Genomic DNA, 7,559 nt, shown 5'->3' with positions numbered 1-7,559 from the left:
GTACCTCTTCTCAGTCTTCTAAAAAGGATAAGTACTTTTCTGAAAGAGAAAAGTTTAATCTTTCCTATAAGTGCAGAATGGAAATTTTGGGGTTAATTGGCAATTTCAGATGATCTCATTGGTTAAGAGTGTACAGTTTTGTAATTGCTACACTGAGCCCTTTATAGTAGGTAACTTCATGTGGTTTTTTTTATCCTTTCCTGTTGCATGTTCTAATTTCTGGATATCCTAAACTTTTCTGTTTACATAATCTTTCTCAGATCTGGGCTGAATTTCAAGCAGGAGAAAAATGTACATGCAGATCCTTTCTTGCAGTAAGGCTGCCAAGCTTATGTCATTGGTGTGAAGTCATTCTGACATTGAAAGGTATCTGAAGAGCATGACTGCAGTGCTTCTGCTACCTTTCTCCTTCCCTTTTGCTTCTGCTCATGTGACTAATACTAGGGGTATGTTAAGACTACATAAAAAGTTTCTGTGCATCCTGATCACCTGGGCTCTAAAAGCTGTTAGCAACCGTCCTGAAGCAAAGAAACCATGTATTCAGGCCAGCTGGAATAAACCTAGTATTTTTGCAACTGCGATTAAACAACATTTGTGCTGAAGTGTGGCATCACAGTTTAGGAGTCATCCTAGCAAATGTAGGAGTCATCCAGGAAAGATGAGATAATTGTATATGCTGTAAGTAATGCAGAATTAAGAAAAGCCCCAAAACTCATAAATGTAGAAACAGTTGTTGTTGAGACATAAAACTTCACAGACTGAAATATCTTAATGGACCATTCATCATGACTTCAAATGTGTATTTTCTTGAAGTATTGAATCCACAAATTGCTTGGCTCTGCCAATGGGTTTGTAAATATGCATTAATGACAGGATTGTGGATTGTAAGTTCTGCTCAGTTCCTACTGAGTATGTGATGTGTCCTCTGCTGTGAAAACTGAAGTGACAGCTTTGAGAATTTGAGTGACAGCATCCAAATGTTGCCCTGGAACCCAGTGAACGCTCTGGACTTCCTTTTTCACAATAGGAGGAAGCATCTTTCAAAGACCAAATGAGCTCAGAGGCAATTAATGACCAAAATGGAAGTTTAGATTAAGTGGAGTTCTAAGGAAAGAACTCATGTGATGGCTGAGTAAAGGAGGGAAGTCTCTTCAAGGTTTAAGAGATCAGTGTGTACATTTGTGGTAAGTATCACCCTGGAGATGCTAGACTCTTATTGTGGACATCACAGAGCAACAAACAATAGATTTCTTTTTAAAAGGAGGAAAAAGGGCTCAGTTTCAAGTGGTTGCTCTTATTTGAAAAAGGTAGCTTGGAGAAGTGCTTGTACTGTACCTTTCCCACAGAGGTGTCATTTTAGAAGCAGTACTGTGTCACAAATCTCAGGAAGACAGGCTTGGAGGTAAGAAGAAAAGAACACTGTTTATTCTTAGATTGCTCAGAGTTGGAATTTTTCTGGTGTTTTTTAAAGTTCAATCCTCACCTAGAATTTCTGCCTGAAGAAGGCTGACCTCCTGCTGGTAATCTTTTTTTGCTTGTCTGGGTTTTTACTTTCCTGGTCAGTATTTTACCAGAGAATTAGCTAGCGTTCATGCACACAAGTTACAGCTGGCTCCAAATATAAATGCAGGGTGGGTGTTCTTTCCTTTTGAATTTCTGAATAGATCTCTTCTCTGCTCCCCCCAGGCTTTTACAGTGTCTAAATTGGAGTTAGCTTACTAAGAATCTATGCTAATGTCATCTTGTATCATGGACTCAAGCGTATTTATGCTGTATTGGTTAATTCAGATTAACTCAACTATTCTGGCTATTGGTATTCACAACTAGGAAAATCACATTTAGCTGGCACATTGCAGTTCTATTAGTGCAACTATTGAAGCATGAAATAAGTCCCCCAGCCCCAGTTAAAATTGAAACAGCAAGAAAGACCGCAGAATCAGTTTGTTTTCAGTACAGCTTTACCAAATATGCAAAGGCATCACTGGCTTTACCAACCTTATCCCTCCTTTTATGTGGTTGTTAATCTGAGTTAGGTAACTATGCAGCACCATTGATAAAGCTGTCTGAATGCTTCGGGGAAGTAAGGTAGGATTGTAACTGCATTTTACTTATACATCATCCTAACAGTTGAAGAATAATGAACTTCACTGAGAATCTAGTTTCTAAATCTGAAGCACATTTTATGTGGAGTCCTTAAATGCCCATCATCAGAGTACCAATGCACGGGTCAGATGCATCGTAAGAGCTTACAAGTCTATTAAGATTGAGTATTTTTTAGGTAAATGAATCTTTTAACACACTGTTCATTATCACTTGTGGTCAGAAAATGGGTGAGCTGAATCTCCCATTATTGTGAAAATATTTGATATACTCAGTAAGAGGAAACTGAATACCTTCTATTGCTTTTGCTGTTTTAAATGTGTCAAGGGGCTCTAGGTCTAGTGGGTGTATCTACCTTATGTGATACAACATTTTCAGGGTGCCTGGAAGTTCCTGGATGTTACATAGCTGCATACTGTTCTACAACTGCATTACTACTGTATCTTTTCTAACATGCAGCTGGAGCTGGGTTGGGTATCTTTGCAGTGGTACTGAGAAATACCTCATATTGAAGTACTAACCCGTGCTGAGGGCCAACACCTGAAGTTCATTCCATCTTTCCATGTGACAGCCCCTGTGAAGCATAATACTGTGTATTTAGCCCGGCTTCTTCTCACAGGGAATTATGAAAGAGTTATTCTTGAGCTTTGTGCTGCAGCAGGTCACTTCAGGAACATTGAGTGCCTGGTCCTGACCTCAGAGAGAGAAACTTGTACCTTTGTTACACACTGGAGCTGCTGTTCTCTTTTTTTCCCTTAAATGTGGCTTGCTTCCTTGGGAAGCCTCACACAACTGTTCTAGTTAGTGAGCAGTGACCTGAGCAAAGCTTAATTAACTGTTCTGTACAGGCATAGGGTCTTTTAGGTAAGAAACTCTTTTAGGATTGGGATCTATTTTTCAGATTGAATGGTATGAGTTGAATATTCTACTGCTTTTATTCTTCAGCCTGTTAACTCTGCTGAAAGTGCATGCTATGTTAAATTAAGAGCAATTTAGCTTTACTCTTGCCTTTTTCCTCAGCTAGAAAAAGACTGATTATCTGACTTTGGTAAATGAAATTCACATACACTTCAGGACAAGTTTTGCATGTGTCTGTATGCCTGTGTCTTCATGTAAAGATAGGTGTGCATGCTACTGAAGACAAAATGTTTTCTCTGGGACCTGAGCTTTATAGTTTATGAAGTCAACATTCATGTGAGTGTGCAAAGAGCTACAGGAGATATTTTGCTACATGGAAACATAAGTTTCTTTTTACAGTAATGGACGATGGAAACCAGCAAATTCCAAGGGTCAAATAATATGCAATACAATGTAAACGGCATATAATTTCAACTAAAAATGAGTTGCCTGTAGGGAGTGCTGAGGCAAATAGAATCTGGCCATGTGAGATGAACATTGTGATGCTTCTGTTAATGCAGGCGGACCTTGCAAGGAGGAGAATGAAGCTGTATGCATTCCATTTAAATATTTTTGTTCAAAATTCCAAGTAAGCTAGTTTGCATCTGCATGGAAATCATTCTGTCTTTTGTTTCTGTGCAACAGCTTTGCTCAGAGTCAAAGAGGGGAAAAGTGCTTTAAAACCAGGGGGAAGCTACCACCCTAGGTTTCTTGTGCAGGCGTGCCTTTTTGCCTTTGGGTACTGCTCTGGGCATGGCTTTAGGGAGGGGCTGCTAGCATCCAAATTCTTCAGTTCTTCCCAACAAGAAATGCCAGGGCGGTCAGGCAGGCAGAGGGTTCAACCCAGTTGTCTGTACCCAACTGTACTTAGAGGTAATAAGAACATGGGATAGGCAAGTTGAAAATCTCATAGCTAAGTTAAACAGCTCTAGGGAGTGGGCTGAAAAGCTTTAGAGAGTAAAATTGGGAGAGGGTGGAAGCACGGAAACTAGTGGCTCTGGAACAATATAGTGTTGGTGCTCAGGGGCAGTTAAGGAGCATGAAGACAACAGAGTTGGGGAACTCCTTCTCCCCTGACAAGAGCTGTGATGTGAACAGACATGCAGATCTGCCCTATGTACTTTCCCAAGCAGTGGGACTGCTGTTCCTTTCCTTCCTACTGACATTTTTTTTTTCTTCAGGCTTTATTTATGTATCGAAGTATGTATTTTTTTTGCTGTGCTGTGACACTACAGTACTCTAAAGCCTCTCTAAATTGTCAGTTTCTTATGAAAGGGGGAAAGACATAAGTGCTATACAGAACTTAAGTAGACTGGGATGCTTCTGGAACTATCTTTCACATCTCTGAGCAGATGTGTTCTCTACGTGTCTTTTCTTACAGTTTATGCCTAAATGAGAAACACAGCAGGCTGATCATACATACCTTGTTTTGCTGGCTGTTACACTGTATCACTACAAGGTGAGATAGAAACAAATAACAACCTCATGACTGATTTTTCTTGCTCTTTTCTTTGTTAGAAGGATTTAATTTAAAACACTGCATTGAAGGCTTCCCCCCCCCCCTTTAATTCTTTACCTTGATGTATTGCAGTCAGCAACACATGGAATAAAGTAAATTGAGAGAAAATGAGAAGATCCAATTGACTTCTCAGATATAGGACTAAATCCAGCTTGCATTTAACTATTCCTCTGATAATAAAACAGCCACTATTGTTTTTCTTTTAATGTTTTGGAGTGGAGTTGGCTTTATTAAGCTATTTCAGGCAAAATCCAGTCTCCACTACTCCATTTACCTTGGAGAGTTGACTAATCACTGGGGCATTTGTGCTACCATATGGCAAAGGAAAAGCTATAAGCTGATTACTGAGAGTGCAGAAAATTAATGTTTTTAAGTTCTGAGCAGAGAGATAAGGGTTTCCTGAAGATATGCTGAGATGTGATGTTCTTTCTCGGCCTTATCAAATTGTTGCTGAAGCTGCCCCTTCTGTACTGAACTATGGTGTAATCCTGTTCTGCTATGAAAGATCTGAGCTATTGATTGGGTTGTTTTTCCTGTAACATATAGCTGTTACTGCCACTGAAAATTCAGCTGGTTACAGGTTGATAGGCCTTTAACAGAGCATCTTTATTACCCGTAGCAAGAGATGTCTCGGCTTTAATAGCTTCCATACAAAAGCTGTGTAAGTTAATGGTTTAGCTGTGTAAGTTGCAGTGCAATGAGGTCTTGGGCAAGTGCTATTTTTTGCTGGTCTAGAAGGCTCAGCTAAGACAATGTAAGTGTTCTGAGAAGGTGTGGTGGTTACACAATATTTGCAGTCAAAATGGCTGAGGGAGAGAGGAAAGAAGTGAAGTGATGCACTCAAACACAGATAGGTTTTGTCAACGGGAGGAGGTCATTAGTGAAATACCATTTAGACTGAAAAAGACCTTTATTGAGTGCAGCCATTAACCTAACACTGCCAAATCCACCACTACTCATCTGACTTCACACATATCTCTGGGATAATAATTGATCTAGCCTATTCCATGAAACCACTGAGTCTCAAATTGCGACAAGCTGAGAGAATGTGTAGGGAATTCTATACTATCCCAGTCACTATGTAAGTGTCTGCTGTTGGCTAATGTTGGAGCGAAGATACTTGCATGGACCTTTGGTCTGACCTTAGGCAGCAGAACTTTGTCGGTTAAACTTGATATTTATTTACCCAAGCTATAGCCAGGTTTCTGTTTACTTTTAACTCTGGGGCATGGAGTCATAGAAACAGGTTGTCAGACATCTTGGCAGATTAGTATTTTAGGACTACATCCGTGTATTTTGTCTACATGCTTTAAAAAAATCCAATACAGCTAAACTATAGTTAGTATAAGCTGTGCTTTAAGATCTATCACAATCACAACTTGAATTTCACTCTAGTAAAATTTTACCCTAGTATCCACATCAAAGCTGATGTACCATGATGGGAATTTTAGTCCCCTCTCAAAAGCTGCCCTAACAAAGTAATTTTTTCACTCAGTAATAGTTATTTTCAAGGACCTGAGAGTAATAAACACTGTAGAGGAAAAGGAATTGTTCAGGATGACCAAACAGAAAATTTTCTCTATCTACTGCCAGTGGAATTCTTTCAAGAAGTCATGCAGCCTTGTCTCAGCGGTGGAAAGTCAGTGAAGGTGCCACATATTTCTGGGTGGGAATGGTGGATAGAACTAGTTCTGCTTATTACTGAGGTCCAACACCTTATGCATTGGTCTGAAATCTTAATTGCAATATCTGCTCTCTAAACACAAAAGTCATTTGGTGTTATTTTGACAGCTCCATAGATAACACATGAAACATGAAGAATGTGCAAGATAACTTCTAAATGGAAGCACTCAACTGGGGGCAGGTACCTCAAAATATTTAGCTCAGTGTGAAGTGGGGTCCTGCCCAGAACTTGCAATTCAGTTCATGCTGCAGTGTTCTTAATATCTTATTTCACTATCCTTTAAGGGACATGCAAGCTGTAAAATTGCTTTGTATTAGTTTGGCCTAGGAAATTAACATTTGTTCACATTAAACTTAACTGACCAGTCTAATGATACTAGAGTTCTACTTCCTGGTTCTTTTCTGCAATGCAGGAAGTATTTTTTCATGGAACCTTTGGATCCTGTGGGATGATTGCACTAATGAGGAATGTACAATACTGTCCAACAGAGGCTGGTCTTTGTTATGAGTAGTACTATGTACACCTGATGCCTCCCACCTCTCCTGTTGGGCATACAGACCCAAAGAGTCCCGAGTGTGAGGCTTTTCACTGTGAAAGCAGTCATGCATCTGAGCTTGGCTTTTTAGGGCCCTTGTGAACCTACTGGAGTGGTAGAGTCTGAGGGAGATCAGTGTCTGTCACAAGTAGATATGTGTTAATGGGGTACAGAACCAATTAGACTGGTATAAGGGCTGGAAGGAAAAGATGCAAAGTTCTCACCCTTGATCATAGAATCATTGCTTCTAAGCATAAATATCTTCAGAATAGAGATCTAGAGGTTTAGTAACTTACAATTCTGAAGTTGCAATTTGAGTCACTAGGGCTGTCTGCATGTCATCTTTTCTGGCCCTCTTCTCAAAGCAAAGTCAGTAGGATCAGGCTGTTTAGACACTTGGCAGATTTTGAATATTCCAAAGGATAGAGATCACACAGCCTCCCTGGGCCCTTTTTTCAATATGTCTCCACTTCTGTAGTTATTTTTTTACTTAGGGGTAGACTTAATTTATAGCTAAAGTGATGCCAGAGAGACTCATTACACAAATGCTCTTTTAGCTTTATCTAAATCCAGGTACTGTGTTTCTTGAACGCAAGTAATTCTAATTCTGCAGAAGCTTGAATTTTGGCCATAGCTCAGCCAAAAGTAGAGTATTCTATCCTGTTCAGAGTTCATGAATTGTTAGTGTAGGATTTAGATACAGAGTTCATAGATCCTACATACATAGGGATGTATCCTTGGGTTTGTTTGGGAGCATTAACCTATATGGGTTATTTCACCAGCGATAATCAATACTGGAATAGGTCACAGTTGTTTTATGAATT

At 39.6% G+C, this 7,559-nt stretch overlaps 1 long non-coding RNA gene across 1 annotated transcript in view; it reads left to right on the top strand.

The window, feature by feature from the left end:
* The first annotated feature begins 255 nt into the window (after positions 1-255).
* The window catches only part of LOC134165217 (uncharacterized), a 34,044-nt gene continuing 26,740 nt past the window's right edge, over positions 256-7,559 (top strand). The window contains exons 1-2 of the long non-coding RNA XR_009965439.1: positions 256-366; positions 1,028-1,184. This is a non-coding gene — a long non-coding RNA (uncharacterized LOC134165217). The remainder of the gene's footprint in view (positions 367-1,027; positions 1,185-7,559) is intronic.

The sequence above is a fragment of the Pezoporus occidentalis genome, unplaced genomic scaffold (assembly GCF_034315485.1).
Source record: "Pezoporus occidentalis ecotype Australia unplaced genomic scaffold, CSIRO_AGI_Poc_V1 ctg233, whole genome shotgun sequence".
NCBI lineage: Eukaryota > Metazoa > Chordata > Aves > Psittaciformes > Psittacidae > Pezoporus > Pezoporus occidentalis.
The sequence above is the reverse complement of the archived record's forward strand: the minus strand, read 5'-3'. Positions and strand labels throughout refer to the sequence as shown.